This window comes from Amblyraja radiata, chromosome 15, assembly GCF_010909765.2.
Source record: "Amblyraja radiata isolate CabotCenter1 chromosome 15, sAmbRad1.1.pri, whole genome shotgun sequence".
In the NCBI taxonomy this organism is placed as follows: Eukaryota; Metazoa; Chordata; class Chondrichthyes; order Rajiformes; family Rajidae; genus Amblyraja; species Amblyraja radiata.
Window position 1 is genome coordinate 24741771 of NC_045970.1, and position 12859 is coordinate 24754629.

At 43.2% G+C, this 12859-nt stretch overlaps 1 protein-coding gene across 1 annotated transcript in view; it reads left to right on the forward strand.

The window, feature by feature from the left end:
• Window positions 1-12859, forward strand: part of plpp4 (phospholipid phosphatase 4) — a 275043-nt gene that overhangs the window by 118753 nt on the left and 143431 nt on the right. The gene's annotated exons all lie outside the window — the stretch shown is intronic.

Genomic DNA, 12859 nt, shown 5'->3' on the forward strand with positions numbered 1-12859 from the left:
GTTCACATTTCCTTCTTGACATTGGGTGATGTGAAACAAATTGACTGGACACTAAAGGGCCTGTCCCACTTGGCCGTCATTTGCGCCTAATTTACGTGATATAATTTACGCGTCATGACGCACGACGCGTATGGTGACATAGGTAGTGATGCGCATGGCTCCCCAGGATTTTGGTATGTATAAAATCTTAGCACGCGCAAATGACGGCCAAGTGGGACAGGCCCTTTACTTTTAGGATGGTAGAAGCTGAGATGAATCACTGATTTGACTCTTCTGGCTTAACATGGCTGTGGATGTTTCAGTCTTCACTTTAGTACCCACATGCTGGGTCCCATCATCACCGAGGATGAATTGTAGCTTCCTCCACCTCCTGCTGAGTATTTAATTCAGAACCAGTATTCACAACTGGAGGTACACAAAATTGCTGGGGAAACTCAGCGGGTGCAGCAGCATCTATGGAGCGAAGGAAATAGGCGACGTTTCGGGCCGAAACCCTTCTTCACAACTGGATGTGGTGGGACTGCAGAGTTGTGAGCCAATCCGCTGGTGATGAGGATACACATCTCTCTCTGTTGCAAGCACCTGCACCTTTATTGTAACTTCGTTAGATTGTCACCTCATCAGTTTTAGCTATGCTAGGCACTGTTCCCAGCATACTTTTAAGCATTTTAAATTGAGCCAGGATTGAACCTCTAGCTTGACAGTAATGGTAAAGTGAAGATTATGCTTGACCATAATGTCACAAATTGTGACGGTTACATTTCTGCAATTGTTGATGGTCCTCAGCACCTCACAGATACCATACTTATCTGAGTCTATCGCTGCCCTTTTACAGTGCCACATAACATGAATGAAGGGGGGTGGGGGGAGGTGTAGAGGGGAGGATGCTTTCCTTGTAAAGCTGGGATATAGTTGATATTGACAAAGTGCAGTGAAGATTTGGTTTCTGGATTGGCAGGTTCTTCATAGGAGTGAAGAGTTGGCCTGGTCTTTGTTGTGTAGAGTGTGTAACGGGTAACTTATGGAGGGGTATAAAATTCTCAAAGGGTTTGAATGGGAACTTCATGGAGGATTTGTCCCTGGTTTAGAACACTAAACTCTGGGGTCAGAGTCTTGAAATAAGGGAAGGCCATTTGGGACCAAAATGAAGATAAAATTCATTATTCAGTAGGCAGTGAACCTTTGGAATTCTCCACCCGAGAGGACAATGGGAGGTCAGTCACTGATTATCTTAAACATACAGATCAGTCGTTTTCTGGGCAGTAAAAGGTTTGGGGGATAACAGGGAAAATAGGTGTTTTCAGCCAAGATCAGCCAAGATCTAATGAATTGGCATAGCAGACTGACGGGCCAAATGGTCCACGCCTGCTCTGTTCTTATTTCTGGTTGTGGGTTTATCTAGATTTTAGTTCAAGGCTCTAACATCTTGCATGTAAGGTGTTAAAGCACCGCAGGGATCTGTGCAAATTCCATTAGGATGTGAAGGCTGGGAGAATAGCTAATAAGAGCGTTTAAATGAATTCTCCATCTCCTGTGTCGCAGTGCATTTGACAGTCTTTCATGTCCTTGAAATGGATGATCTGCAGCAACTATTTGATTGAAGGCAATCATCTTTTTTACACTTGGACTATCTATAGATCAACAACTATTATGCTGTGTCTCGATATTTGAGGTAAATGTTTACTCCAGGGGTGACAGAATGTAATTCTCTAAAAGCCCATTTATTTTTATGGATTAGGTATCAAGTCAGTGTGTTTTCTATAGTGGGTAACTGATGAACACTATCTCCCAAAGTAGCTCTTGTCTTAGATTTTTGCAATGCATTTATATTTATCACAGGTCTGTGAAGTCCTGATGCAATTCAAACATCCCAGAACAAAACAGATCTTGCATTAGTTTAGTCTATTTAGATTAATTTATTATTATCACAGGTGTAAAGCTTTTTTGTTGTGTGCTATCCAGTCAGTGAAAAGACTATTCATGATTACAGTTAAGCTGTCCACAGTGTACACGATATAGGGCATAAGATTTAGTGCAAGTTAGAGTCTGACTAAAGATAGTTTGGAGGTCATCTAAGAGGAGCATAGTTGGTGGAAGAAATGCTGCTGTTGAAATAAAGATTTAAAAGTGTGGAGCGATTGTAATGGATTATAGCAGACCCGTTTAGTTTTCTTTCCCTTCTGGGAGCAGCTTGCAAAGAGGACCCTGGCATCGGCGCCATCTTGGATAGAGCTTTGATTGAGACTGAGTTGAATGTGAGAAGCATCATACCAGTGTGCAGGATGCGAATGTGGGACTACATAGGAACAGGGTTGGTCAGTGTGGACTCGGAGCTGAAGGGCCTGTTTCCACACTGTATCTCTAAACTAATATATATGTGAAACACAAAATGGGATTAACGTAAGATTAGTGTAAAACGGGTGTTTGATTCTCGGGCTCGATAGGCTGAAGAACACTTTTCAATGCTGTATCTCCTTATGGGTCCACAATTATTAATAGTTAGTACCACTAGAGACGCTGGGAACTGCAATTGCTGGAATCGTTGAGCAAACACAAAGTGCTGGAGTAACTCAGCGCGCCAAGAAGCATCCTGTGGAAGGAATGCAAAAATGGATTTGGGTTAGGACGCTTCTTGCAGACCCGAAACATAGCCTATCTAATTCATCCACAGATGCTGCCTGGCCTGCTGTTCCTCCACTACTTTTGCTTAGTTGTAGTTAGTACCACTACCAAACTTTGTTGATATGTGAATCAACTTCCCCGAAAGTAGCATTGATTAAAAGTGGGTTTGTTAGAACAAATAAAACACACACATAGTTTCTCTTACTTCTTCTTCTTCTTGTGTATGGCGTGCACAGCCTAAAGTTGCAGGTCAACTTGTTCTCTTTGATCTTTTGTTTGTGCACATCGGGATGATTGCATTGGTCGAAACAAGGTGAACCACGTGAAGGTTGCAATCTTCCACCCCGTCTCTCTTACTGCAGAGTAGTGATTATGTGTAATTATGGCCATGGTTTACTACATAATTGCACACTGGCACGCATATTAGTAGCTGTAAAATGCACACTGCAATCAATATTTCTAAAAGGCCTTCTGGATATAATCAATGCTTTCCCTCACACTCCACAAAATGCCAACTTCATGCTGCTAACTTTAAAACGAGCAATTTGCTGAAGCCACACTCAAAGAGTTTAAGAGATTATAACGAATAGGTCATTTCAAATATTGAACATAGAGTGCCAATGAGTTTGTTTAAAAAAAATTAGGGCGATTTGCATTCCAATTATCCAATTGGTTTCCGGACTAAATAGTATAAGGTACAATCAAGTCCACACTGGGTTGATTAATCTCAGCAGTACATGTTGGCTGCTCACTGCAATTAGGCAACAAGCTGGAACAAGACAATACAATACAATACAATACAACAATACAATACGGTTTATTTGTCACATTGCACAAAAAGTGCAAGTGAAATGGATATGTCAGCAGCGATACAATGATAAAGAGCACACACAAAAACACAATAAAAATTTAACATAAACATCCACCACAGCATTCATCACTGTGGTGGAAGGCACACAATTTGGCCAGTCCTCCTCCATTTTCCCCCGTGGTCGGGACCTCAACCCTCCGCAGCCGCCGCTGCGGGCGTCCAGATGGTAAGGACAAGGTACGAGTCCAGGTAAGTCCAGAGTCGGCTCTTCCTCACCGGAGACCGCGGCTTTAAGTTGGTGTAGGCCGACGGCCGAAGATTTAAAGTTCCCTCCACGCCGCAGCCAGAAGCACTGCAGACTGCAGGGCCGGCGGTCGAAGCTCCCCTCCAGAGGTGATGTTAAGTCCATACCGCTGTAGACGCCGCGCCAGCTGGAGCTGTGCAGATCGCGGCTTCAGGCTGCCGGCTGCTGCGGGCCAGCGAAACGGAGCGCTCCCCTCCAGCGAGCCCCAGCGAGGGCTCGCCCGCTCCGCGTTGACAGTCCACGCTGCACCCGCCGCCCGAGCCCCGAGCCCCGGGCGCGTCTCCGGGAAAGGCCGCGCCGATCCTCGCTGTTACGCCACGGGGGAGGCGACCTGGAAAAAGTCGCCTCTCCTTGGAGGAGGCGACCGAAACAGTTTCCCCCTCACGCCCCCACACCACCCCCAACACAAAACACACAAAGAAACATTTTATCCCTGCTAATTGCCATTCAGAGCTCTGTGTTGGAAGGGCACATACATGAACATTTTGTTTAGCTTCCAACACATGTTTTCAGGATAACTGCCCTGCAGTTGGACAACAGGTGGGAAAAGAGGAAAAGACTTACAATGGAATGGATGGCACAGTGGCGTAGCGGTAGAGTTGCTGCCTTACAGCGTTAGGGATCCGGGTTTGATCTTGACTATGGGTGCTGCTGTCTGTACAGGGTTTGTACATTCTCCCCGTGACCACGTGGGTTTTCTCCAGGCGTTCTGGTTTCTTCCTACATTCCAAAGACATACAGGTTTGTAGATGAATTGGTTCCCGTAATTTGTCCCTGCAATAGAACGAGTGTGCGGGTGAACGACGGTCGGCATGGACTCGGTGGGCCAATGGGCCTGTTTCGTCATTGTATCTCTAAACTAGATTAAAAATATTTAATTTTGTGAAAGGAATGTTGAAGGCCCCTCTGAAACGGGCATTATATATTGAAATGCTATTAAACATAAGCACTATTGATTTCAGTTGATTGACTGCAAATAGATGTAATTGATGTAAATACATCAAGTTAAACCTGAACAGTTGGATTATTTTGAATGTCACATTCTCCTTTCTGAGTTACTTTACTTCAAATGTAAATTAATCAGCATTCCTATCCTCCTAAGCTGCAGAGGGCTGTACTTTAAATTTATTTCTAATATTACTTCCATTCACATAAAAGCAATTAAAGAGTCCAGCTGCTGGATGAATTGAAGTTACTTTTCCTTTGCATCCATCTCCTTAACTCTTGATCAGCTAGGACCTAGCTGCTAGGTGTTTCATTAGAATGCCTGCTTTGAGGATCCAATGCAGTCTATTGCACTCTAAGTCCAAACTTAATTCGCTTAAAAGTTTGAGAATAGCAAAATTGCATAAGAGTTATCTGTCAAAGAGACCGTGCTGGAGTTGAAGGTTTTACATATCTCTCCTTAGTTTAAAAAAAAACAATCTACATATAAAAAACACACTTATGGGCCTGTCCCACTTAGGCGACTTTTTAGGCGACTGCAGGAGACTCTGCGGTCGCCACATGGTCACCACATGTTTGCGGGTGGTTGCCCGGGAGTCGCCTTCATGGTTGTGAGGAGTTCCCACATTCTGGGAACTGGTCGCGGTCTCATTATAGTTGCTGCAAAATGTTCAACATGTTCAAGGGCCTATGCTCTCTAGAGGAGCAAAGGGCTTAAGAAGAAGAAGAATGAAGCCGCCATGGAGAGTAGCGAGAATTCTCATGCCGTAGGTGGGTCGCCAGGAGGTTGAAGGTTCCTGTAGGTTCTCGTAGGTTGTAGTCGGTGCTGACCAGTGAATTTCATTGGCTCATTGGGAGAAAGAAAACGTAAGCAGTAGTTTTCAGAACCAAGGATAACCGACCAGTAATGTTAAATGTCCGCCAAGCTTCACAGCCGTGTATCTCTGGCTTCTTAAAAGTTGACTCCACTCCTTCTCCTTCCTCTGCCCCCCCCCCCCTCCCTCTTTTAAAGGACTTACTGTACACTGTGCTTTTGCCGTCTCAATTACAGCGCCAACCTTCCTGTTCATCGCGGTGTGTGTCTGTATCACCTTGGCTTTGCACCGTGGGAATTTCACTCAGACAGCGCTCCCCCCCGCTTGCCCTGTCCCCCGCCTGCATAACGGGCTGGTGAAGGAAGCTGTGTGTGTGTGTGTGTTCCACTCTGACAGTCGCCGTTCCAGTTGCCGTTTTTTCAGGCGACTGCCGGCAACTAGACAGTCCCCGGCAGGCGCCTGGAAAATCGCCAAAGTGGGACAGGCCGATTACACAGAGACGAAGCGAGGAAGGAAGAGGAGGAAGTTCTTTATGGCTTTGAATGCTTTAATTGATTAAATAAATTAGATTCCATATAAATTATTAATCTATTTGAAAAATCATTCTGGAGAGAATTGTAACTTTAGAAGTTTGGAGGTTTCCTGCCTTGTCGTAATTGTACAGATTATAATTGGTCTGAAATTAAAAGAGAAGTATGTAGTGATTTATAGTAGGTGCGTTATGATATTGTGTTTACATTCGTTTTGTGCTAGAGTGAATACACAATCATCTTCTCGGGCAATCCCTTGGAGCTCAGCCATTGAATTCTCAATGATTCCCCGAGTCCACTGGTAGCGTTTTAAAACTTTTATTCAGGCATAGAGCTTGTGATTTAAAAATATGTCCTTATCAGTAGTGGGATTCGAACCAATGTCTCAATTGGAGAATGACTGACCTGAAAACAGCACCTTAGACCCTCCAGCCATCCACATACATGTGAATGGTACAGAAAAGACAAAGAAACTATTGATGCAACTGCCAGTTCAATGTTCCCATCAGATGCTACCTCTTGTGTCTTTCTATTGTTTGCCGGCACGATTCCAGATCATGTCTCTTTCTGATTGCTTTAGCTCCATCCAGCAGGGTGTTTGCTGCAAGATAGACAATTTCCCACATGTTGGGGTTCTTTGTTCATTAGGACGGGCTTCAACTAGTCTGAACCAACCCTGCAGCAGCTGTTTTGAAACGTCTTGTCAACAAAAAAAATCCCATTTCTCTCTCACTTGGGATTGAGTTTGGATGTGGGATTATTGGAAACCGGGGCACCTGGAGAAAACCCACGCGGTCACAGGGAATCCAAAGGACAGCACCAATGGTCAGGATCGAACCTGGGTCTCTGGCGCTGTGGGGGCAGCAGCTCTACCACTGTGCTGCCCCTGGAAAGCAGTTTGCATTTAAAGTGTCTCAACATAGATCTTTATTATTGGGGAATGGGTGTGAGCCAGTGGGAAAAGGTTGGCAGACAACCTTCATTGTGTGGATGTTTAGTTTTGGACTATTTTTTCATGCACTTAAGTGAATGAGATGACAAGAATGGAGCTCAGCCTCTTAAAGTATGCATGCACGAAGTCACCTGCTTAGCAGCTTGACGACTGAGATTGGGGTGATCTTTGATCCAGAATAGAGATGGTGTAGGTGGACAGCTTCCCAATCATCCTATGGATCTGATTCATTTCAACAACACAAAACTGACGGTTCAGTGCTGCATTGCAGCAAAAAGACAGTGAGAAGGGTTGGCAGAGCTTGGCTTCATTTAGCTTTGCATTAAGATTGGGGCTGTGATGCACCCTTTGGGTAGAATCACAACTAGCATGTCATTATGTCGTGGATGTGCATTGGAGATAAGCTTCGTATGACAGCCAAATTCAAGAAGAATCCTCCACTGTCTTTCTCACGTGGCAGAAGGCTTTGGAAAGTTAAAAGAAACTGGATGGTGATTGGTGTTGCTCCTGAATTTCTCCTGGATTTGTTGTGTGTGGTGAAGATCATATCCTCACGATGGTTCAGAAAGCAACTCTTTCCTCCTGAGAGGAAGGGATTGAGGAAGACCTTGGTGATGACTTTCTTGTGGCAAACAGCAAGGTGATCTCTGACCATTTTCAGATTCTGTCTCCGTTTTTGAAGGAGGCCAATATCCTATTGATTTTGAGGTTCATTGGCACGCCCTTCTCTACAGCATGGGTTCATGATTTTGTGTCTAAATTTCCTTTCTGCCAACATATAAAATTTATGAGAGACATAGATAGGGTAGACAGTCAGAACCCAGAGTGCAAATGTCCAAAACTAGAGGGCACAGGTATAAAGTGAGAGGGGGGACATTTAACAGAGATGTTGCATGATGAGTTTTTTTAGATAGAGAGTCGTGGCGGTCTGGAACGCATTGGCAGGGGTGGTCGTGGAAGCAGATACGGTAGTGGTATTTAAGGGGATTTTTTGATAGGCACATGGAACTGCAGGGAATAGACAGATATGGATCATGTACAGGCAGATGAGGGTAGACAAAAATGCTGGAGAAACTCAGCGGGTGAGGCAGCATCTATGGAGCGAAGGAAATAGGCAACGTTTCGGGTCGAAACCTTTCTTCAGACGAGATCAGATGAGATCAGTTTATCCAGGCATCATGTTCGGCACAATTGTGGGTTCCTGTGTTATACTGTTCTATGATAGAATAGTCTGTGTAGAAAAACAAGATTTTGTGTTCCTGCTTAGAAAACATACTTGACAGAATAACGGATTCTCCAGATTACTTGGTGTTTCTTCTAAGGTTTTATTTCTATTCTAAAATTCCTGGGCAAATCTTCAGCCAGTGCAGTTTAGTCGTGCAATCTCATTGCAATGGTTCCAATTTAGCAAATTGATTCTTTTCCCTTCTGAAAAGCTCAAACCTTTTCATTTGATGCCTTTGCAGTTACTCGTTAAGATACTCAAAGCATTGTGACCTTGTTCTTTGCTAACAATTTAACATCGCTTCAGCCCTTTTATTTCTGCATTCTTCTGCGGCTTATTACTTTTCAAAAAAGTTATTATGTGCAGCAATTTCCCATCTGCACACTGAAATTTGGTAATGTTGAAATTCTAAGCCTCGGGTCAAAATATATCGAATCATCATTGCAAAATTTCATCTAATGGAAGATCCATCTCCATTATTCTAAAACATAATTAAATCACTTGTTCATTTTCCAAAGCCTAACTCCAGGAAAAACCGCATTTGGATTTGTAGCACATGTCAGGGCTCTTATTTTATCCGTTCTGTTTATTTTGTCCCATTTTTCTGCTTAAAATGTCTTACTTTGAATTATTTGCAAAGATCTTAAGGACTATTTAAAAGCCTTTATAGCATTTACTTTTTTAATTGCAACAGCCTAATATAATGCTGGTGATTTTAACGATTAATTGATTTTTAATAAGTTTGCAAATGTTACCGATACACATTCGAACCCAGTACGACCAAATTTTAAAATGTGATTATATGTTCAGTATTTTAAAGGACAGTTATTTTGACCTTCATTATCAAACCAAAACAGATATAGTTCACTTGCAGAAAGCTATTTTATCCCTTTTGACAGTTTAATGCTGGCCAATTTGATCGCAGCTGACTCTGCAAAGCTGCCCTGTTACAGTTGAGAGAGATTATATATTCTATTTCATACATGTTTGAAATGGTTAGGGACTAAATAAAAATGTCTTCCCTTGGTTAATCTCAAAATGAGCTCCTGGTCGACTTACTGATACTCAGCTTGGATTTGCCCAGAACCATTCAGCTCCAGACTTCACAGCAGCCTGAATGTGAACTGGGACTTAAACCTGAATTAGAGATGTGAGGTGAGAGCGACGGGCCGATATCAAGACAGTATTGGAGAGAATGTTGCATCAAGGAACCCTGGTAAAGTTGACATCAATGATCAAAGGCAGCATCTCTCCCGCTGCGCCACCGTGCCCACCATTGTGATTTGTTTATCAGTGATTTTCACATATGGAGTCATTTAAAATATAGTGATGGGGTTTCAAGAACACCTGCGACCTGGATGACCAAGAATAGTTTGAGTACATGGTCACTGAATGTTCCACTGCTCTGCTTAACCATTAAAAAGAATTGTTATATTTTGATCAGATAAACTGAGCCATTTCTTTCTTTTTTTAAATTGAAAAAAGAGACAAAGCGATGGAGTGAACTCCGCAGTCAGGCAGCATCTCTGGAGAACGTAGAGAGGGTGGCGATCCTTATTCAAACTAATAGTGGGAGGGAGGGGGGGGGGGGGCTAATGAAAGCTTGAAGGGACAAGGGGCAGGACCAAGCCTGGGAAGTAATAGAATACTGCACCGGGAGCACTGGATGCTGGAGCCAAGGTTAGGGGAGGTGCATGTGAACATTTGTCTCACCTGGAGTCCCTAGGTGGAGGTGAGGGAGGAGTAAAGGGACTGGTTTGACATCTCCTGTGGTTGCAGGGAAAAGTATGTGCGGAGGGGCTGGTTGGGTGGGAAGGGATGAGTGAACCAAGGGGTTGCAGAGCGAGCAGTCTCTGCAGAAGGTGGAAAGGGGTGGGATTCTGATGCTGTCACTGGTGGTGTGAGCATGTTGGAGGTGATGAAAATGTCGGAGAATGAAGTGTTGGATGCGGAGGCTAGGGAGGTGTTTGAAATGGGAGGACCAGGGGAACACTATCCTTGTTCCATCTGATGGGGGGGGGGGGGGGGGGGGGGGAGTGGGAGCAAGAACAGAACTACAGGACACAAAGGATATGTAGTTATGGAATCCGTCTATGACTGCAGTGGAGAAACCATGTTTACTAAAGAATGAGGACATCTCGGGTACTCTAGAATTAAAAGCCTCATTTTGAGAGCAGAAATGGAGTGACAGAGACTGCAATTCCTTGTTTCAACAATCCTGATTTTTTTTTAAGTTGGGCATCCAATCTTTCCCATTCATGGAGTCAGGATTTGAGAGAGAGAGACAGACACACAGACACACCTTCCTTTCCAATTATACAGCATCTGCAGGTAACAAATGAGTCTTTACAGATGTCCTTAAGTCAATTTCGTCCACAAGTCACAAAGATTCCTTAATATAATAACCATCATCTCCAATCTTGCTGGGATGGTAACAAAGCATATAAGACTGTTATGAAAGAACAATTACGGAAAGTGAAGGGAGATTTAAAAAATAAATGATTATGTTGATAAGTATAAATTCTATTACATAAATTATTGTATATAAAATCACGAATGGAATAGATCCGGTCGTTGCACAGAGTATCTTGTCCAGAGTAGGCAAATCGAGGACAAGAACACCTAGGTTTAAAGTGAAGGGGAAAAGATTAAATAGGAAGCTAGAGCTAGATAGGGCTCTTAAAGATAGCGGAGTCAGGGGATATGGGGAGAAGGCAGGAACGGGGTACTGATTGGGGATGATGAGCCATGATCACATTGAATGGCGGTGCTGGCTTGAAGGGCTGAATGGCCTACTCCTGCACCTATTGTCTATTGAATCTGAGTGATAACTTTTTCACATTAAGGGTGGTAGGTGTATGGAACAAGCTGCCAGAGGAGGTAGTTGAGGCAGGGACTATCACAACATTTAAGAAACAGTTAGACAGGTACATGGATAGGACAGGTTTGGAGGGATGCGGGCCAAAAGTGGGCAGGTGGGACTAGTGTAGTTGGGATATGTTGGCTTGTTTGTCAGGATTCATAACCTGGAGACAACTTGTATGGTGATAATATTAGTGTAAACATGGCAAATAATGAGAGCAAGGATGTTACTCCTTTTTTTGGGGGGGGGGGGCACGCACATTGAACACATGTATTCTGATATAAATAAACGTTCCTAACATGCCAGATAATTACTGAGAGGTTTGTGTCTGCTGCTGCTCCTACCTTTCACTATTATCCACAAGGCTGACTTGTAGCGAAACATTTGGAGATTAGGTCTGGGAAATTATGATTAATGCCAAGCAAGATATTGAGTAATAGATTTTACAAATACTCCACCTTTATATTCACAGCCCGGGGACAACTTGTCATGTAAAAGGAATTTGCTGACATATTATTTTTGTAGGATTTTTGAGGAAATATTGTACTTGCTGCAATCCATGTTTGAAATGTGGTAATAAACTCTGAGTGGCAAGGACTGACATTTCCGGCTCTGGCGTTGCCTCTGAGATAGAACTATTCCCAGAACTTTTCTGCCTGACCTCAGTTGCATGTGGAAGATGGCAAAAGCTCAAAAAACTGCCTCTATAAAAGCCGTGGTCTTTAGAAGATGACATGATTGATTCGCTTGTCTTCAATGCGTGAAATATAAGTTATTTTTAAATCAACTCATAATATCTGACATTTTTAATTTGATCATGTCACCATTCCCATAATAACATGTAATTTACAGGCTCAACTCATTATCTTTAACTATATTGACATTAAAATCATTTACTGTATATAGCAATCAGTGATTTGAAATTCTACCACAGTGTATAACTTCTTCATTCAATGCACAACAGTTTGGGTATTTTAAATCTTAAACATATCACAACCATTCACTGTATGGTCAGTTAATCAACCTCCTCCTTTCCAATTGCTCCCACACGGCACATTTCCTGACTCCATAAATAATGGAGTCTTTCCCTCCATAAATAATAATGATTGATTACCAGGTATTTAGAACTGCCCAATGGGAAAGAGGTGACTATCTTGTTAACATTGGGGATCAGAAAAAAATAATACATTTGTGACGATAGACTCGCATTTCATGCAACATGTTTACCGTCTGATATACTGGATCTTGGAAACATTAGTTTGAAACAGCTAGTCCCCAATTTGCATCTCAATCACATCACGTAATGTCACTCTCACTGCTGCTTACCCAGTGCTTGGTACTAATGCAGGGTGGCACAGTGGGTCAGTGGTAGAGTTGCTGCCTTACAGCGCCAGAGACCCAGGTTCGATCCTGACTACGGGTGCTGTCGGTATAGAGTTTGGATGTTCTCTCTGTGCCTCCATGGGTTTTCGCCGGGTGCTCCGGTTTCCTCCCATATTCCCAAGACGTAAAGTTTTGCAGGTTAATTGGCATCTGTAAATTGTCTCTTGTGTAGGATGTAACTAGTGTACGGGTGACCGTTGATTGGTGTGGCCTCATTGGGCCGAAGGGCCTGTTTCTACGCTGTATCTCTAAACTAAACTAAACACTGGACTGCTTTTTTGCTGTCTGACTTTTTAGACATTCAATCATCCTACTACAGACAGCAGCAAACATGACACAATCCATCGGAGACCAGATACAATGTAGATCAATATGAAACTCATTCATCTTAAGGCAGATCTTTTTGTAC